This window comes from Schistocerca americana, chromosome 2 (genome assembly GCF_021461395.2).
Source record: "Schistocerca americana isolate TAMUIC-IGC-003095 chromosome 2, iqSchAmer2.1, whole genome shotgun sequence".
Classification (NCBI taxonomy): domain Eukaryota; kingdom Metazoa; phylum Arthropoda; class Insecta; order Orthoptera; family Acrididae; genus Schistocerca; species Schistocerca americana.
Window position 1 is genome coordinate 615,927,806 of NC_060120.1, and position 12,928 is coordinate 615,940,733.

The following is a 12,928-nucleotide window of genomic DNA, read 5'->3' on the forward strand; positions in this document are numbered from 1 at the left end:
TATCTGCTTTCTTCGGTAGTGATGGTTCTCGTAGATGTCTGTGACAACGGAAGAACTCCAGCCACAAAATATTAAAAAAAAACTCATTCAAACACTAGGATAGCAGAAGATGGTCCTCTGACTAGTATAATCTAATACTGTCTTCTCTTCTCTGTAGTCTACAGATGAGAAACGTGAACTTCCAGCCACAAGGACAGAGTTCAGAAGTATAGACAGAAGAAACACTCTCAATCACTGAATGCTGCGTACCCAGCGACGACTCCCTACCTGGAGGTGAAGTCCAGAATCGTATAAGTTTGCAACTGTACAGTGCCTAACCATTCTGATTATAAAATCTCCTGAGAGCAAAGACAGCAAGTCCATCTGTAGCAACAAAGCTGATACTGAGTGACCGTCAGACACGGGCGCTGAAAATGGGAGACCACATTCTCTCCACCACTTCCCAGCAAAGCTCAGCTTCCATCCCTCATAACTGCAGAAAGCGAATCATATTCTCGAAACCATGGAATATTATCCCTCTCTACAGATTCTTCCAAATGCCAACCAACCATATTTTAGTCTTTTGACGTCCAGCACAGAGAGTTTGCATGGAAATACCTATACCCGTTAATTAGGAATTCATACAATGGTACGCTTTTCAGAGTAAAGATCCTTGAAAATAACCCAGCCTGCATGATTTCCGAGGTAACGCTTCCTTGTTCCTCTCTGTGTTCTCCAAGATTTTCAGAGTTTACGAAGTATTATCTGGTTGCCCTTCTGGCCCCGCTACAATACTGGCCACCCACTGCTTTGTTGTGCTTTAGTGCTCAGGTGCTCCGACCATCGTCCATCTTGCGCTACTTCCTGTGTCAAGCAGACCAACACACCTGTTTGGGCTTTTACACCCAGAGCCTTAGTTACACCTGCTGTTTCATTTCCACTGCTGTTCCAACCTCTGTTGGAATAGAAAATCATTCATTATGCCATTTTGATAATAAAGTCACTCCATCACCTTTCATGCAATAAGCGTTGACAACTATTTACAAGGTGTACGTGACAATGTCAGTCTTCTTTAAATATTCATATATACAGCATACAACCTATCAAATGATACCTAATTCTAGTTGCAAATCACGACAAAGTATGTAGATGAGTGCTTGTAAGGTGCAAAATTATAGCCACTTTACAATACCTCCCCCCCCCCCCCCCCCCCAATGAACTGTTTTGTACTAGAGTGGGGTAATTCTTATAGTAGTATTCTCATCCAGTACAAAATAATCTAACCACCAATTGTCTGTACAAGTGAACTAATAAGAATTAATCACGATATGTTCTTCTACAGACATTCTGCCTTCATACATGGGGCTACTGCCATAAATTTATTTACCTTGTGTTTATTATTTAATCTGTCTGCTCCTTATATTTGGAACATTTTTTGAGATATGTTTAATTTCAATATACAGTAACAAGCAAAATAACCCATGTTATCAAAGGAAATTAAATTAAAATTACAAATTTTTATCCTCTTTCAAAAATGGCATTTCCCATCTTTCTTTAGACGTAAGGCCCATGCTCTCTGTCATCCATCCATCCCTAAGACATAGGTTGAGGCAAGAAATATTAAAGTATCCTAATCTTTTCAAGGTGGTCGTCCAATAAATTACATGTGCTTCATTTAGCTATTAATATGCAAAAAAGGTAGTTACGTCAATTATTCTAGAGGTTATCTATTGGTCATTATACAATTATATAAATTTCTGTGAAACATCCTGTGTAAATTTTACGTGGTCATATTTATGCTCTTGGCTTGCATTAAAAAACATCATTTCACAAATTGATTGTCCAAGTCTAGTGTTTCCCTAACATGTATACTCTTTAAACATTTTCACAAATCTTATGTTCTATAGCGTTCTTTGACAAAATGCATTTACATTTACTGTGCCAACTAATTTTTGTAATAAGAGTTCAGATCAACCACCCATTTTAACTACTATTCTTGTTCTCAGCGTATAAAAATATGATACATTAAAATGTTAAATATGATACATTAAAATGTTAAAACCGATAGCTTCATTATCAAAGAAAATGACAAACAATAATTTTACATAAATAAATACACAAATATTTTAAAAAGTTGAAGCATATAGCATCATTATTAAAGAGAATGACAAACAATAATTTTACATGAGTAAATACACAAATATTTTCTTAAGGCTATTCTGAAAAATAAGTACAAGATGTTTATGAAAATAATAAATATATCGGAAACTGTTAGTTTGTGGGTGCAACTGTTCAGTATTCATCAAGTTATACGCTTTTTTTTTTTATCAAGAGTCACACACTGATTCGGCTTTCACAACACACTTTCATCTTAATTTTTGTATGGGGATGGAAGCTAGAGTTTTTTGTGAAGTTTAGGAAGCGAAGATTGGTTCAACAACGTGTTTGAGATTGGTCATGGTGGCTTTGCAAGTCCGTCTTTTGATGTTCAGCTCATTGTTGATCCCATCAGGTTACAAGTCTCTCGCTGAGTTGATGATGTGGAAGATCATTGGAATATACAGCAAGGTAAGTGGGTGAATGTTTTGAAATAGCCAAGTTTTCGTCAAATTTGCACACAGTGTAAGAGAGGTACAGTCAGGTAGGATGTTTATAGGTCAGCTAAGAGAAGTGTATCGGTATCTAGTCTTAAGTTCTTGGTGTTTCTTCTTGTGTTCCTCCTCTTCTCTTCTTCAAGTCGCTTCTTTCTCTTGATATATTGTATTTTGGATAAGGATATTGGTAATTGTGGACAGGTTACATTATACATGGAACTTGAGTCGTTATGTGTGACTCAGATTCCTCAGAAGTCAGTGCCAGGTGACTAACGGCTACAGATTATGATGTGTATCAGTTTCTGTCTGGCAGAGAATAGCAGAAGGAAAAGCAAATAGAGTTCACACTTCCATTCAGCTATTAGCAGTTGCACTGTAAAAGTGGTTCAAATGGCTCTAAGCGCTAGGGGACTTAACATCTTAGGCCATCAGTCCCCTAGACTTAGAACTGCTTAAACCTAACTAACCTTAGGACATCACACACATCGATGCCTGAGGCAGGATTCGAACCTGCAACCGTAGCAGCAGCCTGGTTCCGGACTGAAGCGCCTAGAACTGCTCGGCCACAGCAGCTGGCAGTTGCACTGTAGGATTAACTGACAGTATCATGTGTGCAGTTTTCTTATCTCGTCTCCATCATGTAATATAACAGTGGAGACAAGTCATTAGTGGCTGTTTAAACACCCATCTTGACCCGACCCAGCAGGTCTGCCGTAGATTGCCGCATACTACCTGCTCAGTTGTCATCTGCCGCCCGCGGTCAGGTAGCCACATTTGAATAGACCTGCTGTTTGCCCACATCCACGACATGGCTTTGGCTTGCCAACTGCATCCCTTGCTTCCGCTTTTCTCTGCAGCTGTGCCATTAGCCTCCTGTTCCATCCACACATCACATTGTTGCTTCCAGTGTCTCTCGCAAAAGTTTCTTTTTGTGAAACCTGTACTCACTATTACATACAATTGGTTTCCAATTTACACAAATACTATACAATACATAACACAAAATCATTGACACCAAAGATGCACTCAACAGTGAGGTCATTTATCTTTACAGTTATTATTGTTCTAGTTGCACAATCAGCCAAGACGCTCACTTATTTACTCTTATTATTCTGATCAAAATTTCATGCACAAAGTTAATGTTAATTATAAAAGAACATATTCCTCAACCTATGTAATTCAATTATTAAATATCTGTCAGCACCTGTATACCTAAGCAAAAATACACATAACAGTAGAATTATGATCCTCACTAGATCCCAATGTTAATAATTGCAAATAATACTTGTTAAACCTCTGGCCAGTAAGATGTTTATACCAGTCTAACTACAACCGTATTCAAAGTACTACAATGTTGTTGGGTATTACAAGGTCGTCCGATCTCATGGCTCTTGGTTTCGTCATGGATGTCATCGTGAACATCTGTGAACAATAAAGTGCACGTCTGGACAAAACATACATGAATGAATGATTAGGTCGATCTCTTCTTCATTTCATGCTTCGGCATGCTTCCTGTGGACAATCATAAACTGCGTAGCAAGTTTAGTACAAAATTACTCATACTTTCTTTAATCATACTGTCACGTACCTTCTTTCAATTTTTTACTCAGTAATGCCTCCTCTGTCGCTGCCTTTTTTCCAGAGCTGCTGCTATTACCTTTATCTGTCATTAACTCTTCCTTTTATGTTAATAAAGTTACATTTTATTTTACTAGTGGTACCTGCAAATGTAAAGATTTTAGTACATATATAAAATTTCTGCTCATCAACACGACTGCCATGCCCTTACGTTCACACTTCCATTCAGCTATTAGCAGTTGCACTGTAAAAGTGGTTCAAATGGCTCTAAGCGCTAGGGGACTTAACATCTTAGGCCATCAGTCCCCTAGACTTAGAACTGCTTAAACCTAACTAACCTTAGGACATCACACACATCGATGCCTGATGTCCACAATGTCATGCGGTTTGAACATATAGCATTTCTTACTTTCCTATATTAATTTTTACGTGTCTATATCCCCTTATTACACTTCCATTTCATGTCACTATAACACTCAATTTCAGTGCGCACACACGGTATTCTGCAGAACTAGCCACCATGTACACAATTATTCTGTCTCTCTGAACAGCATGAATACAACACTTCCATATATAAATAACAGTGCACTCTCGCATAGCCACGTGGAGCAGGCCCCTAGTGAACTCTCATTTCTCTGAATGGAGACAAATCACACTTGGACGACACACCTGGATGTCACTGCAAATCACTACTAGCAAGTCACTCATTTGTGACCCCATTGCTAAACATGGAAAATAGACACTCATTTCATAAAGTACTTCTAAAATCTTTTCAAAATGCAGGCATTCTCTGCTAATACGTTCCTCATCAATTGAGTAATAAACATACCTACTCACACATCTTTACAACATTTTATTTTTGTTTACTTATTTTATTTTTTATTTATTTATTTTTGCTGTACCACGTGTTTCTAATTTTTACTTTATTCCTTCATGGACAGATAGCACATCTTAGACTCCAGACACCATTTAAATTGTACGCTCATCATGTTGTGCACAAAGTTATAGCCTAAACAAAGAAACATATCCTAATTTTCTCACTCTCGACACCCTACCCTTTTTGCACTGTAGTACCTCTTGTAACATGATAATAGCACAGAAAATACTGATAAATCTACATATCCCTTCAGTGCAATAACTTAACTTAATTGCTAACTATATACAATATACTTTACTTTCACCATATAAGTTCACTTTAATTCTTCCTTCTTATTCTATAAATGGCTAGAGATGGCTCACATGATGGAGTCCCAAAGATTTTCCTGATGCCACAGTCTCAATTTCAACTGCATTTGCGTACGCTAGTCTTCTTATATGTACAGGGCCACTGTATCTCTTGAAGAGCTTTTGACATAGCTTCATTTGTTTATTGGACAACGTACAAGAATTAACTAAGACTTTTTGCCCAACTACAAATTCCCTTACGTGCACCTTTTGGTCTGCGTGCACCTTCCACTTCTCTCCAGTGACCCAAATACTGCGCAAAGCCTCCTCCACTATGACTTTATGTTGTTGGCGTGTCCTTTGTGGAAAATTGATCAGTCCTCAAATTTTACCTGGAGGGTTCCTATTCTTTAGAACCATCATAGGTGGCATCAATTTAGTACCGTGGGGGAGCCCGTTTATCACATCCCGAAAATCTTTAAGAAATACATCCCAGCTAGCATGACTCTTTCCACAGAGTAGTCTACATAAATTACCCAAATCTTTCATCGTTCTCTCCACGGGGTTCAAACTCATATGAAATCTATTATTAAATATAGGCTTCATTTTATACCTTCTTAGTGTTCTTTTCCATACCTCAGATTTATATTGAGGTCCATTATCTGAGATAATACAATCTACAGTTCCCATTTGGTTTATGAAGTTTCTGCACAAGGCTCTACTCACAGTTGCAACAGTCATCCCTTTTTAGTGGTGTCATCGTCACAAATTTGGATGTCAACTCCAATACTACCAATATATATTGATGGCCCCTCAGTGCGTTGGGTAATGGTCCCATTAAATCCATCGCTTCCATATTCCTTAGTTTCTCAGGAATAATGGGGCATAAAGGGGCATGGGTCCCTGCAGTAATGGATTTTGCCTTTTGGCAGTTTTTACAGATGGGTAGTTCTTTCCTTATATGTTTCTCCATGTTTTTAATATTGCAGACATTCCTCATTTTCATAAAACGTTATCGTGGATTGAAATGTGCGTAACTTAGGTGTGTATGCCATATAAACTTATTTATTAACTGCCAGCCGGGGTGGCCGAGCAGTTCTAGGCGCTACAGTCTGGAACCACGCGACCGCTGCGGTTGCAGGTTCGAATCCTGCCTCGGGCATGGACGTGTGTGATGTCCTTAGGTTAGTTAGGTTTAAGTAGTTCTAAGTTCTAGGGGACTGATGACCTCAGATGTTAAGTCCCATAGCGCTCAGAGCCACTTGAACCATTTATTAACTCATTTGATATGGACACCACCCACAACAAATCATTAATGTTTGCCCTATAAAACAGAATCCCTTTTCTCAAGAGGTAGTGCTGTTTATGCGGGTCTGCATCCCATCCTTCCACTTTCCCTTCATTTTGACTAGATCTGGGTCCTTGTCCTGCTCATTCTGGATATTACACATCGTTACAGTGACGGAGTTTTCAAATGCAACCCTTTTGAGGTAGAACAATGAAAAGTGCTCTTGATCTTTCAGCTGTCTCTTCATTATAACAACAGGTGAGTGGGACAGGGCATCAGCAATGATGTTTTTCGGACCAGGCATATAGACTGTTGCAAACTGGTATTCTTGAAACACAGCTACCCATCTTGCTAGTCTTCCATGTGGAAGTTTGGCTGTTAGGAGAAATCCTAGGGCCCTAGGTTCCATATAGACTTTTGCTTTTCTACCGAACAGGAAGTATCTATACTTTTTAAATCCCCATACTATTGCAAGGGCCTCAAGTTTGGTAACAGAGTAATTCCTTTCGCTTTTGGATAGTACCCTGTTACCAAAGGCGATTGTTCTGTGTACTAATTTGCCGTCTTGTTCATACTCCTGAAACAACGTAACTCCCAAACCGGTGTTTGCACTGCCAGTGGCCATAAAAAAATCCTGTAGTAAATCAGGATGTGATAAAATAGGAGCATTGAGTGTCCCCTTCAAATTATTGAATTCTCGGTCTGCACACTCATCCCACCCCCAGATTGTTCCTTTTCCCATCAATTGGCAGAGTTGGGGACTTGATAATGTTTCCACATAGATAAACTTTTTATAAAAATTTATTATCTCTAGAAACCCTCTCAGTTGTTTTCTGGTTGTAGGAGTGGCAAACTTTGCAATTGCTGCCATCCTCTCTGGGTCAGGACTAATCCCTTCTCCTGTTACCACGTGTCCCAGAAAGCTAACCCTTCTGCTCCCAAAACAATACTTATCAATATTTGCAGTCACCTCATACCTTTTCAAGCTGCTTAACACTTCCTCTAAGAGTTTGTTATGTCTCTCCCAGGTATTTTCTGCTATCAATCTATTGTCTAAATAGCACGTGATCTTCTCTTTTAATTCTTCATTCAATCTTTTGCTAAAACCCCTGATAAATGCAGCTGAAGATATATTCAATCCAAAAGGGAGCCTTTTAAATTGAAAACATCATATGAAGGCAATAAAGGCCATGTATTTTCAGCAGTCAGGATCAAGCTCTATCTGCCAAAAGCTCGATTGCAAATAAAGTGAAGAAAACACTGAAACCCCATGAAATCTTTGAAGGAGCTCCTCAAGCCTTTCATGGCGATCCGTCTCTGGCACAATAATGGTATTTATTTGGCGTAGTCTAACACCAGTTGAATTCCACCGTCCCTTTTGTCTACTATGTGTAGTGGACTGTTATACTCAGATCTCGCGGCCTCAATTACGCCTTCCTCCTCCATTATTCGTAACTCATCGAGAACCCTTTCCCGGTATGACCAAGAGATGGCATAAGGAGGTACCCGAAATAGTCTATGTTTCTTTACTTCAAATTTATATTGATACCCCTTAATGCATCCCGTTTTACGTAAGAAGATCTCTGCGTTATTTTTTAGTGCAAGCCCCAACCCTCGTCTATCCATATTACCTATGTTTTCCAGATTCCCGAGTTTTGAATCAATCTTACTGTTAATTTCATAAATCTGTTCACATTCTGACTTGAACTCTGCTCTGTTCTCATTATTTTTTCTACACTCTTCCCTCTGAACTGTATGTTGATCTGTGAATTGCAGTTTTAAACAGCTCGCTGGAATTTGAGCTTTTATTGCTGTCTCATCAAATCTGATTTTTATTTTATTCTCTTTCCCTAACGTTAACTCCCCTGTTTGTAGATCAATGATAGCTTTTTGCACTGAAAGAAAATCTACACCAATTATTATATCAGCTGTTAGTTTCGGTATTATGAACAGATTTGCAATTATCTGGTGTCCTTGGCATTCAAAATCTAGATGCGTTTGTTGCGATATTTCTATACCCATCCCAACTAATGCACCTTGTATCTTTGTTTTTTGTACTGTGAGCATCGGTTGATTAACTGAATCCTTGCATTTAGGGAACAGCCTATCTGAAATAGCTAAGAGTTCACTTCCACTATCAATTACAGCAGTACCCATAATTCCTCCAATTTGTACTTTTACCACCGAATAGATTTCCTGTTTGGGTAGCGTTTCCTTTTCATCAAGTAATATCTCCCTCATTTCCTCATATTCTATAATATTTTTATTATTATTATTGATTGTTCCTGATTCCTGTTGTTATTCATTCCACCCCATCCTGGGTCAGACCTTTGACGAGTTTCCCTATTGTCACCCCATGATGTGCCATTATTTTGTGGCTTCCATCTGCATTCATTTTGTTGCCTATATTCTCTGCCATAGTTCTCCCACTGTACATTGTTCCCACTATGATATCTATCATCCATGTTTTAGTGAGGCAGCCGATTTACATTGGTTTGCCAATTATGGCCACTATTATTCCCTCCATTGCTCTCCCTTCTTTCACTTTGCAAGTCTCTCTGCATATGTTTTTCTCGCACTTGCTGCTCGTTGAAAGCAAACTCCAACTCTCTTAGGATACCACTGAATCCTTCTACATCACTCCCACATCGGTAGATGAGCGTTTGCTGGTACGAAATTGGCAACTTCAAGTAACACAGTCTTATGATCTCAGCCGGTGTGGATGAGTCATCCAAATACTGATTTTTCTTGGTCAAGTTTTCAAAATACTTCACCGGACTACGGAGTCCTGAACTCTCCAAGTCTCTGCTCATCATTATTTCCTATTCGATCCTGCCCTGTGTCTCCTTGGACCAGTATTTGTTTTAAAATGCATCACGAAGCTTTTCGTATGACATGCACATTTTTGCAATGTTCTGCATGCATTCGGTAGATGTTCTCTTGATATGTGAACATTCGAAGTCCAGTTGGTACATCAGAGGCCAGTGTGGAGGTAATGATAAATCAAGTTGCCCAATGAATGTTTTTGGGTGTAAAAACATTACCCTCATCTTTGTAATGCTGGAATTTTCGTACAGAGATAAAATGCTTAAAACTGAAAATTTCTTCCCACTCGACCTACCACTTTCTCACTTGGCGCTAATGTTTCTGGTCTATTGTTACTTTGGGCATCCTCTCTTCTACTCCCTATCAGGTTTTCATCACTGGAAAAATGTCCCATGGTGTGCATTATCAGGTAACAATTATGCATATGAAATATCTCACTGCCGTTCTCCGTATTCGCAATCTGTGACCCAATCGCGCCATATCTCTAGTGATATTTCATTGCTCTGCAGATACACTTTCAGTCTGAAGTTGACGAGCAACTCTTACATTCGAGCACATTCTAGTATCGTCTGGGCTTGGACATGATTGTGCTGAGTTTGAACTAGCTCTGTCTGTTTCTGTTATTTCCAAATCGCCTACTATTTCTTTTCTGAGATGGGAGTTTTGAGTATGTTGCAACCTGACTTCCTGAGATAATTGTTTAATTTTGCTCTCTCTGTTTTGTTTAAATTGTGAGAGCTCTGCGGTCAATGCCTTATATGGTGCAATTTCTGTCTTTTGCAGCTGTTTCTACTTGTTTCAAGCGCCTCTGCAACTTCGTTAATGCACCTCACCTATCTTTGTTGATTTTTCTGTGTTCTCTAATGTTTCAAGAGCAATCTGCTTTGCACCCCTCGCTAGTAATCGCGCCTCGTTTGCGGTTCTTCTGACCTCCGCAATCCCTCGTTCTAGTTTTGTTCAGAGTGTCACTACCTCATTTTTCACTTCCCTCGTTTCATGTTTTATCAACTGAATTTCGACACAAACATTTTGAATTTTACTTCCCATTTCAGAGCGTACTTCATCATTCTCCTTTTTTATTTTATCTCCCAATCCAGAGCTGACCTTTTGAATTTTATTTCCCATTTCACTTCCCATTGCTTTTAGGTACGCAAGGATGTCCAACATACCTGTGTTATCTAGATCTTCCCTCCTATTGTGATTTTCTCTTTCTCTAGTCTTAGGTGATTTTCTGCCCTTTTCCCTTTCCATTTCTTGGTATTCAAGAAAGTCATCACTGCGCGCCCCTGATATGCTGCCTTGTGACGATGTCACTGACGGCGATCTACCACGATTCTTAGATCTTCTGCGTTCACTTGGACTTCCTACATTAGAGTCCCATATCTTTACAATTGCCTGAGTGTTGAATTTTTCGGGAGCATTTCCAATGCTGGTTTTATTATCATAGCATCTAGTGCTGAAAATTTGTTTGTCAGTGCTCTCACTGTGGCCGTACATATGTGCTGAAATTGTTTGCACGTTTTGCTCGGCATACGCCACGTTTTCTGAGTGGAATAACTGGTAACAGTAACATTTTCTTGTGACATACGGTGTTTCCGAAAGAGTGCATTGTATTTCACTTCCAGCTCTTGATACTTCCTCTCAAGTTCATTGTATTTTTAACTGATTGTCTCCAGATTGTCTGTTAATACACTTAAAGTTTCTTTTTTTGAGATTAGCGTGTACATTACTTTGTTTTTCACGGCACTTACTAGGCACTGACAGCATGTACACTCATGTTCGTCGTTTATATATTTCAGGTCCAATTTTACACATTTGCCGTGATAACAGCCCTTGCAGTCAACGCACCGTATACCTCTTTTCACTTTCTTTACACAGATTTTACACATACCACTATCGCGTTTTAAAGTTATTGAGACATCACTACATGAATGACTTTCACTCGCCACCATCTTAAACAATGCTACGCAAATGAAACTTTTCATAGATTGCAGAATAGGGTTTTCCCTATATTTTATATGTTGTAATATGTCTTGTCGTGGGAACATTAACTGGTGGCAATTTATGCAGACACAATGTGTCCTCATTACTTAGCTCTAATTGCAAAAGAAATACCACAATGCTCTCCCACCTAAAACCAATGTCAAGATTTTCTCTAAACATGGTTGGCAGACAACTTGATCTTGAGATTTTAAGATTTTATCTTCCATAAGAAAAAGCTCATATGTTATAAAATTTTGCCAAGAAATTATCGTATCCTTCACCTCACGAATGCCTGAGAAGGCTTTTTGAGTTTTTCCTTATACCGAAAAGCAGTTACAGATAAGTGTGTTCTTAAAATTTGTGCTGAAACTGGAGATTATTATGTTACCATTCCTCCCATGAACCACATACCTTGCCATTGGTAGGGAAGCTTGCGTGCCTCAGCAATACAGAGCAGTATCTTCTGACAGCAGCAGCAGCAGCACCTGGACCCATTTTAAGAGGCACCAAAAACAGGAAGCCCTCAAAAAAGGACCAAAATTTTTTATACCCAGAGGTAGGGAAAAACCAGTATAACAAATAGAGCAATAGATTCAAAGAAATTCAATTTGAAAATACTGCATCAAAATTTTCAATAGGCATCCAAAAAATTACAAGTGTTATTAGCTGCTGAAGTGCAGAGCATTATTTAGAGGAGAATGAAATAAAGATGTTCAATCTAATGGGATTTAAAATGTAGCATATTACTGCAGAACTGTACATAAAAGTGGGGGAATAGCAATATATGTAGACAGCAAAGTAACAGATTGCACTCCACAGAAGATCACAAACTGTACAAAATTTTGCTTTGAATCAGCAGCAGTACAAATAAAGTTCATGGGGGGAAAATGGCTTGTAATAGGAATATACCGATCACCTAGCTCATGCAGTGAAATATTTTTACTGGAAACTGATGTGCTACTGCATAAAGTCGCGAAGCAATATACTTTTGTAATAACAGCTGGTGACCTAAATATAGATATGCTTAAAGTCAGTGACTACACAAGAAATTTTTAAGACATTGTAAGGACATACAATCTCTGGTTTCATGTAACAAATCCAACAAGACATACAGAAACATCTAGCACATTGATAGAACATGTTCTGTCAAATGTACCTACAGAGAGACAAAAAGTTCAAGTTATAAATGCTGTTGTTGCTGACCATTTTGGACAAACAATTGAACTGCCAGATCACATAAAAACTGAGGAAAATTTAGGGCTGAATTTAGACTAACCAGCCTAAGAAATCTGAGAATGCTGAAATTTTTGCTACAGGTAGAAAGATAGGATGATATGTACACAGAGGACAGTGTACAAAAGAACTGGAACTCTTTCTGTGGCATATTAAGACACCACATAGATACAGTTTGTCCTAAAATATGCCGAAATATTAGGGGTAAAAAAAAAAAAAAAAAAAAAAAAAAAAAAAAAAAAAAAAAAAAAAAAAAAAAAAAAAAAAAATTGTTCACCACAGA